The 17,375-nt window shown below is 40.1% G+C and overlaps 1 protein-coding gene across 2 annotated transcripts in view; it reads right to left on the bottom strand.

Annotated features, from left to right (window-relative positions):
- The window catches only part of LOC306998380 (phospholipid scramblase 1-like), a 50,788-nt gene that overhangs the window by 13,099 nt on the left and 20,314 nt on the right, over positions 1 to 17,375 (bottom strand). Inside the window, exon 10 of one of the 2 annotated variants that reach the window (XM_079612406.1) lies at positions 15,861 to 17,342. The exons of the other annotated variant lie outside the window; for it this stretch is intronic. The gene's annotated coding sequence lies outside the window, so the exon portion shown is untranslated. Of the gene's footprint in view, positions 1 to 15,860; positions 17,343 to 17,375 lie in introns of those variants that run through there. 2 annotated transcript variants of the gene reach the window in all.

Genomic DNA, 17,375 nt, shown 5'->3' with positions numbered 1-17,375 from the left:
CATTATAACAACTTTCATCACACTCAAATCTAATATGATAAAACAGTGGAAGGGCCGTCTCTGGCATAATAAAAGCTCCATTGCTCTCGAGCAATGTGTCTTACTCGTCTCTCATAAGCAATCGCTCCAGCGCCTCGTTCCGCTGCAATGGTTTTCATAACGTTAATAAATCTTTAATACATTACCGGTCATCCATAAATATGATTTCTGCACGAATCCTGTCGTATTCTCCAATTTTTTTTTTTTTTTAATGACGGCCGAGAGTTCGGTGGTGGACGGCAAATTCTCATTTAAATGTAAGTATTATGATTTCATTTACTCAAATAGCTAGCGAAACCTGAGTTAAAAGCCACAAGTTTTTCTTACTTCATCGTCACCATTGCGTGGCTTCATTTATCAGGTGGTTTGAGGAAAGATTTGTGCTAATATTAGTTTAATAATTGTTTCAGGGAGCAAGGAGCAGACAGCTAAATTTATTAAATTGCAATTAAATAAATAATTTAAATTAAATGTTATTGTAATATTTGCACTAGTCTGTCTAACTTGTGTAAATAAGAAATATCACTCACCCTATAAAGCCCACAACAATAAGAAAAGCAGCAGATAAGGCAATGGGGTTTCACTTTTATGTGTTTTTGTAGTGCTGTCATGCAAGCTACGTCTACAAAAGGTAATAACCAAATTTGAGTATTCATAAATATGATTTCTAAAGTATATTGTATGCATGTCCTGATGTGTCATATTTTGCAGTGTCAGGGTTAGGGTTAGAGTAAAAGTTAGGGTAAAAGTACCCTTTTCTGCTTTTTTAGAGCAATTCTGGAGAAAATGGGTCTGCTGAGGAAGGTAACTCCCATACAGGCCCACAAAAAATGGGACAACTGAAAAAAAATACAAAGTAAGAAAGTTAATACACACATCTTTGCTGAAATGAATTGTGCTGTTGTTGTTACCAAACCATGGCTAATTTGCTCTGCCTTAGGATTGCAAGTGTCCTGGGACAGGTGAGGGTGTGAGTGGGAAACCCACTGCTGAAACTTGGCCCTGGTTTGTCCTCATATGAGGTGTTGGGACAGAGGCACTCCACCAACCCCCCTGTCCTCATTGCCTCAATCCCTGAGGACAGACCAGGGTCGAGTTCAGCAGTGGGTACCCACGGTGAGGAGGAGCCAGGGGCAGCATCAGCATCAGCACCACGAAGAAGTTGAGACTGTCCTTCAGGACAGGTTTGGGAACCAGTGGATTAGAGAATAGATGGGACTGCAAAGGGAGGCAGAGGCGAGGAGAGCATTTGACAGTATAGGGAGAGGATGTACAAGCTGTTTTCTCTTCTTGAAAGAATAAATGAGAAATTATATATATATATTAGGGATGATCCAAGTCATCGGTATCATGGCGATACTGGCCCAGAACGCTATATCGGAGATCGGAGGGGAGAAAAAAATATGATCTGATACCTATCCAACACAAACCAAGGGAAAATCTAGCTAATATCTTGAATATTAGCATTTCCCTTGCAGCGACATCCAGTTAAGCGGCGCAGCCTGTCACATGATAACAGTAGTAGCCAATTATAATCGCATGAGTATGAGAGTTAGCTAACTTACAGAATAGCTAGCTATGTCAGCGGTGTGGAAATATTTCAGACATCCCAACTCTCCCAGAAGTTCCGGGAGTCTCCCGCATATTGAAAGTGGCTCCCTGACGCCCGCAAATTAGTTAAAATCTCCCGGAATCTACTACTGATTTGCACATAGCTGCACTGTGAGGGATTGTTTTGTATTTATTTGTTTACAATGCTGAATGCTGCTGTTTAAATTGTTTTAAATTTAAACCGTAATGAAGTACCTGTATTTTTTTTAATTTTTTTTATTGCTTCATTGTTCATTCAATTCATTGCTCTGGACATTGTTTATTTTTGTTATGACAGTCATCATTTCTATGAAACAAATTCTTCTATACCTTTTTCCCCCCAACTATTTACAACATACGTTAAACATCTCAAAATCAACATAAACATTTAAATTTACAATACATAAAATAAGAAAAAATTATTTAGCCTACGGACGATTGTTCTTGTCGCCTAGCAACAGTGACAGCTGCCGATGACGAGCAGGAGTAACATTTGCACTGGACTTTGTATATGCAACTGGGTTTTATATTCAAATAGGCTTGAAAACCTGTGTAAATATATTTACCATGGTCCATTTATGTGCATAATAAAAAGAATATACTAGCTTACAAAATCGCATGATCAAGGTAAGATGAACATTTTAATCTTCGGCTAAGCCGAAAGTACATGACCTGAAACATCCTCACCATGTCCTCCAGTAAAATATAAAAACATAAAAATGACAATAGCCAATTCTGGCTCCAAATGAATTATCAGGATGGCAGCATACTCTCGCACCGTTGCTTGGCGCCAGGAGCGGTAATCTGGAACACCTGGTTGCGTAATTAGGAAATCATGAAGGCTACATGGTGTGACCTTCGAAGGACGCATAGGCTGCATCATTTGAAGTCCACGGCCTTCACATTTGGACACTATGGTGTGCCTTTAAAGACTTGCTTGCTTGTTTCAAGAACCCTCAAAACAAATGTTGGTCGATGAAGTTAAGGCATAAGCATGTTGTATAGTCTTAACAATATAACAGGCAAAACATAAAATTGCAATCACAGAAATACAATGACAGACACAAACTGGCAATGTTACATCATGTTTACCATTTGCACTCCAATTCAGTTTTCTAAGTACAACCATCAGCACTATTAACAGCAATTTCACATCTTTAAACATTTTCTGTGCATCATATGTTGGGATGAATCTAACTTCATTTGCAAGTCCAGAAGTGAATGTGTGACTTAAAATAGCACACTGATAAAGTGAGACCTTTAGAAATGTACAGGATACACAAAACGGCCATGACGTTCTGAACTAATTGGGTTTGGAATTGAAAATTGATTCCAGAATACTTATGATCAGAAATCGGATAGAAAATGTAAATTTCGATTCGATTCCTGCGTGCTCATTTTAATGTGATTTCAAACCATTTACAAGCACAAGAAGACTCACATCGAGTGTTGTTTTCTTTGTGCACACAGCCAAAGTGTGAATTAAGTTCTCATATGCATCTTCTTGCACTTGAATGTACAATACTCACAAATTATGTCAAAATATCCTCTTAAACCTAGTCGGTAAACAGTTGATAAAAGAAATCACATGTGCACGTTAAGGATTTTACTTGTGTTTTAAGATTATTTTTAATATGCCAATTAAAATATTTCTGTCTTTCTCCAGGTCTTTATGACTTTATTAAAATGGCTAAACAAAATGATAAATGTTTACTTTCCATGAGAGAAAATAACCACGAGAGGACCAAGTGAGAACGATAAGTTTAAAGCTGGCAGGCTTCCGTACATCGGCCTACCAAAGCAGAGCTAGCATTTTCAGTTCATTCCTATGGAAGTTATTCACGCGGCTGCGGACAGTTTTCGAATTTTAAACAAATATCAAGCGAAACACACAGGCAGCAGCCAATCGCTGTGAGGTCCGGGTAGTGCATTTAAATATGAGCGTAGATGCCACATTTCATCCAGACATGTCAGTGCGCCCACCATCTTGGAACGGTCAGCATGACGTCACTCACAGTAAGAATCAATGATGCCACAACATGGCGCAGCTTCTGGTTGTGAAATGCAGATATTTAAATTCCTGAAAAAAATGGGTATGTTGATTTCTGTTTTAAACTCAATATTACTGTTTTTTACTGTTTTTACTTTTACTATGATAACTTTTAAATGTCATGTTGGCTGACACCTTCGTCTAGTATTACCAGTAGTTAGTTTAACAAAATCATCTGCGGAAGTATTGTGTATACTGAAGTAAGTATACTGTATACAGCGGCCCATAAACAGCCGCTAATGAGGCATGTACACCAAAACACTTATCCAAATCCAATAGAAGAGCTAAAGGTGAGTGAATGTACATACACTGTACAACGCAGTGGCATGACACAGTATTAGGCTGCGTTTACACTTTGCATTAACATGTGATCACCATGATCCGATCTGCTTGATCAGGACACCGTGCGTTTACATTTGTTCATATTAATATTAATAAAAGTTTCTTGCATAATATTTAAATTAGGTCTGTAGCACGACACCAATAAGTGTAAATAGATTATACAAATTAAGCAATGTCCAAATTGCTTTCACTCACTCACTTTACTTTCCTGTGCAATCTCCATCCTTAAATCAAATTACGTTTTTTGAATGAAGGAATATTTCCAGAGTTGATCATACAAAAATGGTTAAGTAACCATCATCGATCATCGGGATTAGCATGCAATGACTATATTAACATAAATGGGAGACTAATAAACATGCTGAAACAATAAAAACATTCAACATTTAAAACATAAAAAAAGTAAATGTGGTAACGCTTTAGATTACAGCCCGAAAAGTACTGTGTAATTAAGACGAATTTACAGCGTAACTTTCTGTAATATAGTGTACCTATAAAGTATGTACATGTAAGTATAAGGGAACAATATGTACAGTTTGGGGAATACAGGGGTAACAACCAGGAGAATTAAAAACATATCTATACTGTTAGTATTATAGACCTAAGGGGTCCTCATTCTACTATCAAGGTTTCCGAGTCATCGTGTCAGGGTCAGTGATATTAGATTGTGTGTGTTTTTTTTAGTGTACTTACCCTGTACACTAACATGTACATGGAACAAGAGTATCTTTCCCCAATATTTAAGCAAAAGGTGCAATAGTTTGAGTTTTCAGTGCACTTTTGTTAAAAAGATTACTGTATAAATGCATAGATATGTACCCTGTAATCTCGAACGGTTTGGCCGTGGCGAGGAAACGGAAGGCCAAAGATGGCCGACGACTCGCTACACGAGACCCCAGCCAGGAGGGTCGCCGCCATGTCAGAGCCTGTCCAAAGACCTGTTCTTACCTTGGCAATAAAGCTCTTTCTGATTCAGATTCTGGTAGTCATGATCATCACCATTTTCGTAATGATGTTTCAGAGGAGCCAGAGAGCTCAATCTGCCTCTCCCCAACACAGTACCTACCTGGAACCTGTCCATTGTCCTGAGGGCACTCCTGGGCCCTCCGTTTTAGCCGCTTGCGACCGCTGACCTTCGGCATCTCTCACTTAAGACCGCCCTCCTGCTGGCTCTTAGCCTGGGAAAACCCAGACCCTCTCAGTTGTAACTGAGTAAGGGTCTGGCAAAGCTCCATAGACAATTCATTTCCACAGGGACGTCACCAACGGACGTCGGATAGATCTAAAACCAATCAGAGCGATGAATGACATGACGTATGCAGAGCGACGGAGAAACATCTCGAGACTCTCAGCAATTCTCTGTTTGTGTTAACGAAAATGACCATTTTAAATCGCTTGAAACAGACGCGATAGCTGATTCGAACGAGTGATGTTGTGATGTTCCACGGCGGCATCCATGTCTGTAATGTACAAAATCTGCGTCACCGTCTCTGCTCTGTCGTCATCGTGTAAAACGTTTCTGATTGGTGCCGCGATTTCGGCGGATTGGAAATGGGTTTCAATGGGCTCTTTGCCAGACCCACTTGCAGAGCAAATCTAAATTTGCCGGAAGTGGTCTGGGTTTTCCCAGGCTAGCTGGCTCTGGTATCGGCTAAGCGAATTGGTGACCTACAGGCTCTTTCAGTGGGTGCATCCTGCCTGACAAGGCATAGATTTAAAAACAAAAAGAGATGGTGCTGTTCAGATGGCTACAGGGAGCTTGTTCCAAAGTGTTGGACCAGCGATAGAAAAAGCTGGACCTAGGGATGGACAACATTCCTAAATGCCCCGATCTGAGTGGGCGCGAAGAGTTGTGTGAATGCACCAACTCAGCAAGATAGACTGGTGCAAGATTATGGCTTGTGCAACAACAGTGGATTGTGGCTGTATGTGAACAGTGGTGAGTTGTGGGTGGAGCTGCATGAGGTGAGGCCTTTGGCTGCTGTCATAGACACATCGGAGCACAACATTAATCAAGTCTTTCATTGGAGGCTGTCTAGGTCTCTCGGCGCCTCCATCAGCAGATGAGTCCTCCATTATTGATCAAACCAAATACATGCAGCTACCACTATTTCTCCCAGCTTGGAAGTTTACAAGCCTTCTCCAGAGCAAGAGGTTGTCACAGGTCGGGGCGGGCCAAGCCAGACTGCACCCACCCCTGAAAACCGGGAACCACCTCGAGGAACGTGTCAAAGGACCAGACAGACAAGAGAATAAAAATAATAACAGTTTCTTTTATTATATTAAAAATGGGAAATTGGATAGGTCCTAATTAAAATCGTCTTCTTGCCGCCAGGGCAGTTCAAGCGTCTCTGGACCCCCTGGGATGGGAGGAGAGGAACGATCGTGGCGGGCCGGGGGCTCGTTGAAGGTGGCTCAGGGGAGGTCCTCGCGCCGTCCAGGTAAGTCACTCGGTAGGTACTCAGGTGTGGGGGCCAGCGAGTCCCTTCTCTTCTTCTTGAACAGGACAGAGGCTTCCCATAGGGCGGGTGGAGATCACTTCTCTCTTCCTGAACAGGGCAGAGACTTCCCATGGGGCGTGTGGAGACCACCAGGCGGGGAGGACACTTGAGCGAAACGCTCCACTTCGGCTGAGCACTGGAACAGTACAGCAAGGTCTTAACGGTTCAACAGTACATGAAGCACTCAACTGATATACCTCTCTCTTCTTCTGAACAGGGCAACGGCTTCCAACAGGGGCGTGTGGAGACCACCAGGCGGGGAGGACACTTGAGCGAAACGCTCCACTTGGCTGGACACGGGAACAAACACAGCACGGTTATAACAGTTCAGCAATATATGAAGCACTCAGCGTTAACAGAGCCGGGTCTGCTCACAGAGGAAGTTGGGCTCTTGCTTTGTCAAAACCTTCCTTTGGAGACAGCGGGTGGAAGACGGTATGGGAAGTGTGCACGGCAGACTTCTATTACTTCTCCACACAACAGTTTCACTTCACAGCACAAGCCGGGTGAATCGTCACTTCAGGCACTGTAATTCCACTCACACACCGTGCATTAGGGCCAGCACTCACCCACCGGTCTTTCTCCCATCAGGTCGGATTTCGTCTTTGGCCAGGGCTTGACTTCACTCCAGGAAAAGCAGAAGAACAGTGCAGCGATTATCACATTCGGCAAGGAGAGGACAGAAGTTGGAGACAGATCAACAATTCATTCGGTGTAATAATTCACTCGTGTCACACACTTTCCAAACTCTCAACACCACTTCAGTGTTAGTGCATATAAACAACGGATCCAATACTCATCACTCGCGTCCTTCCCACTGCTGACGATATTCCTTAGGTTTTCGCTGACAAATCCTTCAATCCTTCCTTTCTCTTCCTCAGCTTCAATCTTCACCACTCCATAGCCCAGCCTCAATAAAAGGAACAACCCGCTATCAAACACAGTCTCACACGGGAGGAGAACCACCCCCTCAGTCTGCTTCCTCTCTGTTTTAAAGCCCCATGTAGCTGCGTGTCCCTCTCACAGCGCTCCCTGTAATCAATCCACACCTGCTTTCAATCGGGCAATTGGCCTTGCTGCCATGGCAACAGATTCACAGTGCATAGAATTGGATGTTCACTGGCAATTTCTCAATCTCGTTCTGATTTCCTCTTGTCACCCCGTGACAGTTTTCTTCCTCAAAGATGCAGAATCGACTTACATTGGTGTACACTGGACTAAAAATAAATAAATTAATTTACAAAAGAATCAGCTCAAATAGGTCCAAAAAGAATATAGGGTTGAAAATACCTTTGAATATACTGTTGAAACTGACTTATGTGTTAACTGATATAATTTCAGAGACATCAGAAATTAAATATATCGTTCACAAAACAAGAAATAAAGTCACCCTGTAAGATTTTGCAATTTGATATAAAGATAGTCGCAAATACAACAAAGAAAGTCACACTGCGAGAAATAGTCACATTGTGAGATATAAAATCACAAATTTCAAGAAATAAAGTAGCACTGTAAGATATGCAGCTGTGGTCAGAATTATTGGCACCCATGGAAAATATGATCAAAGATGGCTGTAAAAATAAATCTGCATTGTTTATCCTTTTGATCTTTCTTTTTAAAAAATTTGAAAAATGTAACTGTGACGATCCAAGGGGCTGTGGTATTATATTTTGTCCAGCAGGTGTCTCTGTGTAATCCTTGTTGTGTCCTTAGGTTAATTGCTGTGACACAGGTGTGGATAATTGATGTCATCAACCATGCTGCTTATAAGATGTTGGTTTTGTCACCCCAAGGCAGAAAGCTTGGGATTCCGTTTCGGCTGGTCTCGCTGTTTGGTCGTCATGCTGGCTTTCTCGCCCTCTCCAGTCCAAGGCTTGATGTTGATGTTGTTGTTTTTGTATCTTTATAGTTCGTCTTTTAATTTAATGTAGTTATGTGTATTGTCTGTCTTGATTAAATACTATTTTCTTACAACTTTGATTATGTTGTATGGCCTCTCCCTTCATGTTGCTACTCCTTGAGCCAAGGGGTCATAACATATGGGGGCTCGTCCAAGAGTAACAAATTGGCTTAGGGTTTTTGTTTTGATTTGGGTAATTCTTTAGAATTACGATTTGGGTAGTTCTTTAATTAGAATTATGATTTGGGTAGTTCTTTAATTAGAATTATGATTTGGGTAGTTCTTTAATTAGAATTACGATTTGGGTAGTTCTTTAATTAGAATTACAAGTCTGTTCATTCTTTAGGCACAATAATTGGTTGGGGAGTGCCATATAAAGTTTTTTTTGTATTTTGATTAGTGGTTTTGGACTGGAGAGAGCGATAAACTTGTCTGACAGTTACACTAAATTGCTCGGATGTTGCGGTCTAGACTGCTTAAGCCATAGGTAACCCCGTGTTAGGCTGAAGAGCGCTTAACGCTTTTTGTTATTTTTGTTTGTTATTTTTGTTTGTTGTTTTTGGTGCGTCGGACGCGGGTAGACTGGTTAGCAGTTGAGCTGCATGTGGGCGTACTGAAGACTAGGGTTGAGTATATTTAGTTTTGTATTAGTTAGATACGGGGTGGCTTTAACAATTACTCTGGCAGTTGAAGTGTATCTGTTGGTTTTGGTGAGTATGACCTATTTGTTTGTTCAAATGTTCTTTTAGCTACGAAAAAGTAAAAATGGATTTGTTACAGGATTTTGTTAGTGCTCCTACGATGGGAAAATTAGGGTGTCTTTCAAAAGAGCAATTATTTAAAGTAGCTGAACATTTCGAGTTGGACTTAGCTTTAACAAAAGGTACTAAGGTAAAACCTCTGCGAGGGGTCGTAGAGGAGAAATTAAGAGAGATGTTAATTTTAACTACAGAGACACAGTCTGAAGAGGAGGTGATACCTGAAGGTACTTCGACACCTCATGTGTTGTTAGAAACTAGCAAGTTAACCTTCGAGCAACAGTTAGAAATCCTTAGTATACAAAATAAAGAACGTGAATTGGACCGACAACTTGAATTACAGAAATTGAAAAGTCAAGAGCGAGAACAAGAACGGAATTTTGAAACATTTAGAATGCAACAAAAAATGGAAGAAGTGAAATTAGCACAGGAGGCAGAACGGTTAAAATTAATAGAACAAGGAAAGCTTTCTGGGGGTAGTGTTGATTCTTTCAATGATCAGGGAGATGCTGGGGCGAGTGGAAATCGAATGATGGGTTTAGTACAGATGATTAAACTTTTACCTAAATTCAATGACCGTGATCCAGATGTGTTTTTTTCTCTGTTCGAAAGCTTGGCTGAGGATAGAGGCTGGAATGATGCAGAACGCACACTCTTACTACAAAGTGTTTTGGAAGGTAAAGCTCAGGAAGCCTTCATTTCACTTTCTTCTGAAAATCGGAAAAACTATAAGGTAGTAAAAGAGTCTGTTTTGAAAGCCTATGAACTTGTCCCTGAAGCGTATCGGCGACGTTTTAGGGGATGGAAAAAAGATGAGCGTAAAACACACGTTGAAGTGGCAAGGGAATTGGCAAGTCTTTTTAATCGTTGGCGTACATCATTGTGTGTTGGTACCTTTGAAGAGCTTTCTAATCTAATCATTTTAGAGCAGTTTAAAAACATTATCCCAGAGCGTGTCGCGATTTATGTAAATGAACACAAGGTGACAACGGCTGCTGAGGCTGCCATCCTTGCGGACGAATATGTACTACTTCATAAAAGCGCCGGTGATTATTTTTATAAAAAGCCAAATAACAGCGGAAATGCAGTGAAAATGAGTCCGACTAAATCAGAGCATGCTAGGAAAGTGGATCCAGATTCGAGTTGCAGGTATTGTTTGGAAAAGGGTCATTGGAAAAGAGAGTGCCCTATATTAAGAAATAAGTCTGTGGTTCCAAAAGCCGTTGGTCTTGTGTCTACTACCGGATTGAGTTTAAGATCAGAGGTAGGAGAAGTAAAGACTTACGGAAGAAATAAGGATCTTTTGGAAACAGGATATGAACCGTTCATAACTATGGGGACTGTGTCTTTGAAAGATTTGACGAAGGTACCTGTTAAGATATTACGTGACACTGGATCCTCTGAATCTTTCTTATTGGATTCGAAACTGCCGTTTTCTTCTAAATCAAATACGGGTAAAAGCGTTCTAATTCAAGGTATTGGATTAGACATATTTTCGGCTCCTCTGCACCGAGTTCAGTTAGATTCTGAGGTTGTAAAAGGGGAGGTAGAAATTGCATTAAGATCAGTTTTGCCTATCGAGGGGGTGGATTTGATTTTGGGAAATAATTTGGCTGGGAGTAAGATATGGGGTACGGAAGTGTTTCCCGTTGTCAAAACCACTCCGGTCTGCTCGGTAGAATCAGACGAATGTGTGCAAGAACTGCCTGAAGTTTTTTGTTCCTGTGCCGTAACACGAGCGATGAGCCAGGACAAAGTAATGGTTGAGTGTAGAGACCAAGAATCTCACTACGATCTTTCTAAGAATTTGTCTTGGTTTGTTCCGTCGATTTCTCGGCAGGATTTGATTGTAGAGCAAAAAAATGATGTGCAGCTAAAAACATTGTTTGAATCGGTTAAAACAGGATATGAGATGCAAAGTTTGGCGAGTGGATATTTCGCACAGAACGGATTATTGCTTCGTAAATGGACGCCATGTTACGATAAAATTCTGGGTGAGCCGGTGGTTCAAATAGTGATACCGAAGGGATTGCGGGAGTTAATTTTGAAAACCGCTCACGGTGACATAGCTGGTCATTTTGGAGTGAAGAAAACCTATCACAGCGTGATGCGTTATTTCTTTTGGCCTCGATTAAAGCGTGACGTGGCTGCTTTTATAAAAACTTGCCATGTCTGTCAATTGGTAGGAAAGCCGAACGAGGTGATCTCTCCAGCTCCGTTGTATCCTATTCCGTTGGTGGAAAATCCATTTGAGCATCTAACGATTGATTGTGTGGGGCCATTGCCTCCTTCTAAAACGGGTTCCATCTATATATTGACCGTGATGTGCCAAACTACGCGATACCCTGCTGCATATCCGTTGCGAAATATTACTACAAAGTCTGTAGTGAAAGCTTTGACGCAGTTTATCTCCATATTTGGAATTCCTCGTGTGATTCAGTCTGACAGGGGAACAAATTTTACATCTCGTATGTTTGCCCAAATTCTAAAACAGTTGCGGGTAGATCATCAAAAAAGCAGTGCTTATCATCCAGAGAGTCAGGGGGCCCTCGAACGCTTCCATCAAACACTAAAACAGTTGTTGAGAACGTACTGTACTGAATTGATGAAAGACTGGGAGGAGGGACTACCTTGGTTGTTGCTCGCTGCTCGCGAGGTCACTCAAGAAAGTTTGGGTTTCAGCCCTAATGAATTAGTATTTGGACATAAGGTAAGGGGACCGCTTGCGCTGTTGCGTGACGATTTATTGGAAACCGAACCGCCTGTGAATCTTTTGGATTACGTAAACGGGTTCCGATATAGGTTGTATTTGGCCGGTACAGTAGCCCGTGAAAATCTGGTTAAGGCAAAATCCAAAATGAAAGCCTGGTTTGATAAAAAGGCAGAAAACAGGGAATTCAATTCTGGAGATCAGGTTTTGGTGATGCTTCCAATGATTGGTTCCTCTTTTGCTGCAAAATTTTCTGGACCTTATACTGTGCTTGAACAACTTTCAGAACAAAACTATATGATTTCTACTCCGGATAGGAAGAAGAAGTCTCAGTTGTGCCATGTAAATCTACTGAAGCCTTATTTGGTTCGGGAAATTGGACCAGATGCCGCTGTCGGAGGTGCTGAAATAAAATCTGTTGCGTTTGCGGTAGGGGGTGAAAGTGGGTCTTTGCAAGATGGGGTTGAGAAGGATATTTTTGATGAATATTTAATCCAACCTAGACTTCGAAATTCTGAGCAATTAAAGAGATTGGATATTATGCTTGGGCATTTATCTCAAGATGGTTGTGAGGAATTAATACATCTGATAACTGAGTTTCAAGTGCTTTTTTCTGATACTCCTTCATGCACTGACATGATTCAGCATGATATTGATGTTGGTGACACCCAACCTATTCGACAGCGATTTTATCGTGTGTCTCCCGATAAACAAAAACTTTTGGAATCAGAGGTGAAATATCTCTTGGAGAATGGACTTGCAGAACGGTCAAGTTCCAGTTGGGCTTCTCCTTGTCTTCTGGTTACAAAACCGGATGGGACATTTAGGTTTTGTACCGATTATAGAAGGTTGAATGCTGTAACTAAATCCGACTCTTTTCCACTTCCACGAATCGAAGATTGCATTGATTCGGTGGGGTCAGCTAAATTTGTTACGAAGATTGATTTACTTCAGGGATATTATCAGGTACCCCTAACATCTCGTGCTCAGGAAGTCTGTGCTTTCACGACGTCTTCAGGATTATATTCTTATAAGCGTATGAGTTTTGGTCTTCGAAACGCTCCAGCTACATTCCAGCGCCTGATGAATCTGGTAATCTCTGGGCTTGAGGGATGTGCTGTGTATCTGGATGATGTGGTGGTGTATAGCCAGACATGGGAAGAACATCTTTGCCAATTGCGCACTCTATTTACTCGACTTGAGACAGCAAAGTTGACGGTAAATTTAGCGAAATGTGAATTTGCACGTGCCACTGTAGTCTATCTGGGAAATGTGGTAGGACAAGGTAAAGTTTGTCCTCTTCGGGCAAAAGTCCATGCCATTGATAATTTCCCAGTTCCCTCTACGAAGAAAGAGCTAATGAGATTTTTAGGAATGATTGGTTACTATCGAAAATTCTGTGAAAATTTCTCAACAGTGGTGGCCCCTTTAACAGATTTGTTAAAAGGCAAACAGAAATATGAATGGTCCTCAAATTGTCAAAATGCTTTTAATAATGCCAAACTTTTGCTGAGTTCTGCTCCCGTTTTAACAGCACCTTGTTGGGACCGTCCTTTCCATTTAAAGGTAGACGCGAGTGGGCTGGGTGCTGGAGCTGCATTATTGCAGAAAGATGACAACGGCGTTGATCGACCAATTGGTTTCTTTTCAAAGAAGTTTAATTTGTGTCAGAGGAATTATTCAACTATTGAAAAGGAGTTGTTGGCATTAATTTAGGCTTTACAACATTTCGATGTGTATGTGGGGGGAGGTTCTGTATCTCTGGTAGTATTCACAGACCACAACCCTCTTACCTTCCTACAGTCCTTGCATAGTCCAAACCAACGACTCATTCGTTGGGCTTTATTCTTGCAGTCTTACAGTCTGGATATTCGTCATATTAGAGGGGTGGATAATATTATGGCGGATACCTTGTCACGAGCTCTATTGAACGAGTAATCTATTATACTTTTGTTGGTTCTTGTCTTTTATTTCTTTCACCTCATCTCCGTGTTCTCAAGGCGCCTGAGGGCATAGGAGATGGAGAAGGAAAGGGGTAGGTGGTGAAGGAGAGAGGGTAAGTGGAACCAATAATTTTGTTTGATTTCTAAGGCTGGTTAAAATCTTATTCTGTGATAGATTATGTTCCTTGTATGTGTTTGTGTATTATGTTTACAGAGTACCTTTTATAAGGGCCTCTGTCTTTAGGAGGGAGGTGTGACGATCCAAGGGGCTGTGGTATTATATTTTGTCCAGCAGGTGTCTCTGTGTAATCCTTGTTGTGTCCTTAGGTTAATTGCTGTGACACAGGTGTGGATAATTGATGTCATCAACCATGCTGCTTATAAGATGTTGGTTTTGTCACCCCAAGGCAGAAAGCTTGGGATTCCGTTTCGGCTGGTCTCGCTGTTTGGTCGTCATGCTGGCTTTCTCGCCCTCTCCAGTCCAAGGCTTGATGTTGTTGTTTTTGTATCTTTATAGTTCGTCTTTTAATTTAATGTAGTTATGTGTATTGTCTGTCTTGATTAAATACTATTTTCTTACAACTTTGATTATGTTGTATGGCCTCTCCCTTCATGTTGCTACTCCTTGAGCCAAGGGGTCGTAACAGTAACCTTTCATTGAGGTAAAAGAATTGAAATAATATCATTCACATAATGAAATAAATGTTTTTCTCTGAAACACCTTTATTGGCATATTAATTATTGGCAAAATATATAGGGAAAGATCTCTGAATTATTTTCCAATTAATATTTACATTTTTTAGCACACCAGGATGACAGGAACATGAAATTGTCCAGCTATGACTTCTATGCTATGACAGCTATGACTATGTTGAGTTTAAATATAAGGGAAACAAAGGCCAAATTCACTTAATCATCCATCATCACAATGAGTAAAACCAAAGAATATAGTTCTGTTGTGCAGCAAGAGATTCTTGAGCTTCAAAATATAGAAAGTGTTGTACGAAAATAGCTAAAGCATCAGGGCAATCATTCAGAAGTTCCAATCAACTAAAGATGTTACGGATCTGCCTGGAGGAGGATGTGTGTCCATATTGTCTTAATGTACAGCGAGGAGGAGAGTTTGAGTGGCCAAAGACTCTCCAAGGTTCACAGATGGAGAATTGCAGAGATTAGTCGAGTCTTGGGGTCAGAAAGCCTAAGAAAATGATAGCATCTACATGACCACCATAAAAATCCTCCTTGCTCATCCAAAAAGAAACTCCAGCATACAGTTGGACTTCAGTTCAGTTCAGACTGGAACGTCAAAAGGGACCAGATTCTTTGGTCAGATGAAACAAAAGAAAAAAAAAAAGCTTTTTGGCAGAAAACTCACTAGTTTAGTGGACACGGGGATAAAAACTACCTAATGCCCAAAGTTAAATATATTGCTGGATCTTTAATGTTGTGTGCCTACTTTTTTTGCTGGAGGTCCAGGACTTCTTGTCCAGATACATGGTATCATGGATTTTAGCAAATACCAAAAGATAAAAAATAATAAAAAACTGACGGCCTCTGATAAACTTCTTATAATGGGCAATGGTTGGATCTTCCATCAGGACAACGATCCAAAACAAACATCAAAATCAACACAAATATGAGTCACTGAGCACTAAATGAAGCTTCTGCTATGACCATCCCAGTCCCTGACCTGAACCGTATAGAAAATGAGTGTGAGGAACAGAAGAGAAGAAGCGCCAACATGGATCCAGGAATCTGAAGGATCTGGAGAGATTCTGTATGGAGGAAAAGTCTCGGATCTCTTGTCAGGTGTTCTCCAAACTCATTAGGCCTTACAGGAGAAAACTCTGAAAATTGGCAAAAGGAGGTTGTAAAAAGTATTAAAAAAGGATGCCAATAATTGTGGCCAACATGTTCTGGAGAAAAGCATTTATTTCATAATTTCCCCCCACTTTCAATTATTTTAAGAAAGGTTAGATTTTTTTTTTGTGTGGAAAGATCAAAGGCATAAACACGGATTTATTTTTGCAGCCATCTTTTATTATATTGACCAGGGGTGCCAATAATTCTGACCACAACTGTAGTCGCAAATACAAGAAATAGTCACATTAAAGATACAGTCACATTTTTAGATATGAAATCAAGCATTGTGAGATATAAAGTTGCAAATACATGAAATAGTCACTTCTTATCTTGGCTATTTACATGTCTTAAGAACAGAATCATATTTTACTGTTTACTGCATACAGCACAGTCTGCACTGTAACTGATGATAATTGCAATAGTGTAGAGGCGAACGTTTAGGATGACATGCTCCGGTCTTCAAACGGTTTAGAGTAATGCAGGCAGACAGGAATAATGCATTTAACTTATTTTATTGTCAATGAATTTCAGTCCTCAGTGTGTCTGTTTTGGATCTTATAATAATATGTGATATAGAACACATTATGCAATGACATACATTTCACACAGCAAAATGCTATGCTGTGGTATCCAGTTATTATTTCAGAAATAAATATGAGTAAAAAACAGGTTTCAGGTTCATTCGCCACACTGGAAATTAACGTGCATTGCATTATGGGATACGGTTTCCCACACAGTGTACTCAGATTGTATACTCACATTTTGGCACATGTGGGGTATTCTATGCATCCAAAAAATTTGCATACAGTGAACAGGATATTTTCCAGGATAAAACAAAGGACTTTTTTTTAAGGATAATTTGCTTCCTCATGGAGTGTAAATGAGGTGTTGTTGCTGAGCAACATTAAAACTTGAATAACAGGAAAGCAAAGGTAAAAAAGTGAAAGTGGTATTCATTATCTAATGTCTCCTTAACTTCCAAGAAGGCATAATGAGGAATTGAAGAGCACTTTGGGGGAAAGGCAGTAGGTGCTAAACGAAACAGTGCATGTTATTTAGAATAATGAGAATAATTACAGTTATATTTAATACATGCTTATTTCAACTGCTTTTTACCATATAAAATGTTTGAATATAAAATGCAATACAAGTGATCAGTTATGCATAGACTGTAAAAAGTGGTAGCCTGCAATTACCTTAAATAGCTATTTCTACATGCTTAAGTATGTTAAATATTTTTTTTTGGACATGATTACTTAATTTAGATATTACCCCCTTTCCACCGTAGAATAGATTACATGTTGTCTTAAAAACAAAAGAGCAATGGCCAAAAAACTGACTAAAAAAACAAAAACCATGAGCAAAAATTATCATTCATTTTTCTTGCTATACAAGTGTGTTAAAGTAAAATGCCTTAAAGCTTTAAAGGAAGTGAATTGTTTAGCAAAACCTTCCATAGAGCAGGTACTTAATGCTGAAAACATCTTAATATTATAGAAAGGGGAATTGCTGTCACCTAGTGGTGACTCAAGAACATTAATAAAATACTATATTATGTAATGTGCAAAGTAATGTGTAAAATATAATTGTAAGCTAAGTGATCCACATTTGCATCCATGTTCAGAATAAGGAGTTCAAATTTCAACCTGAAATATTAATTGAAAGACAATAGTTAGAAT

Source organism: Phoxinus phoxinus (assembly GCF_949152265.1).
Source record: "Phoxinus phoxinus genome assembly, chromosome: 5".
In the NCBI taxonomy this organism is placed as follows: domain Eukaryota; kingdom Metazoa; phylum Chordata; class Actinopteri; order Cypriniformes; family Leuciscidae; genus Phoxinus; species Phoxinus phoxinus.
The sequence above is the reverse complement of the archived record's forward strand: the minus strand, read 5'-3'. Positions and strand labels throughout refer to the sequence as shown.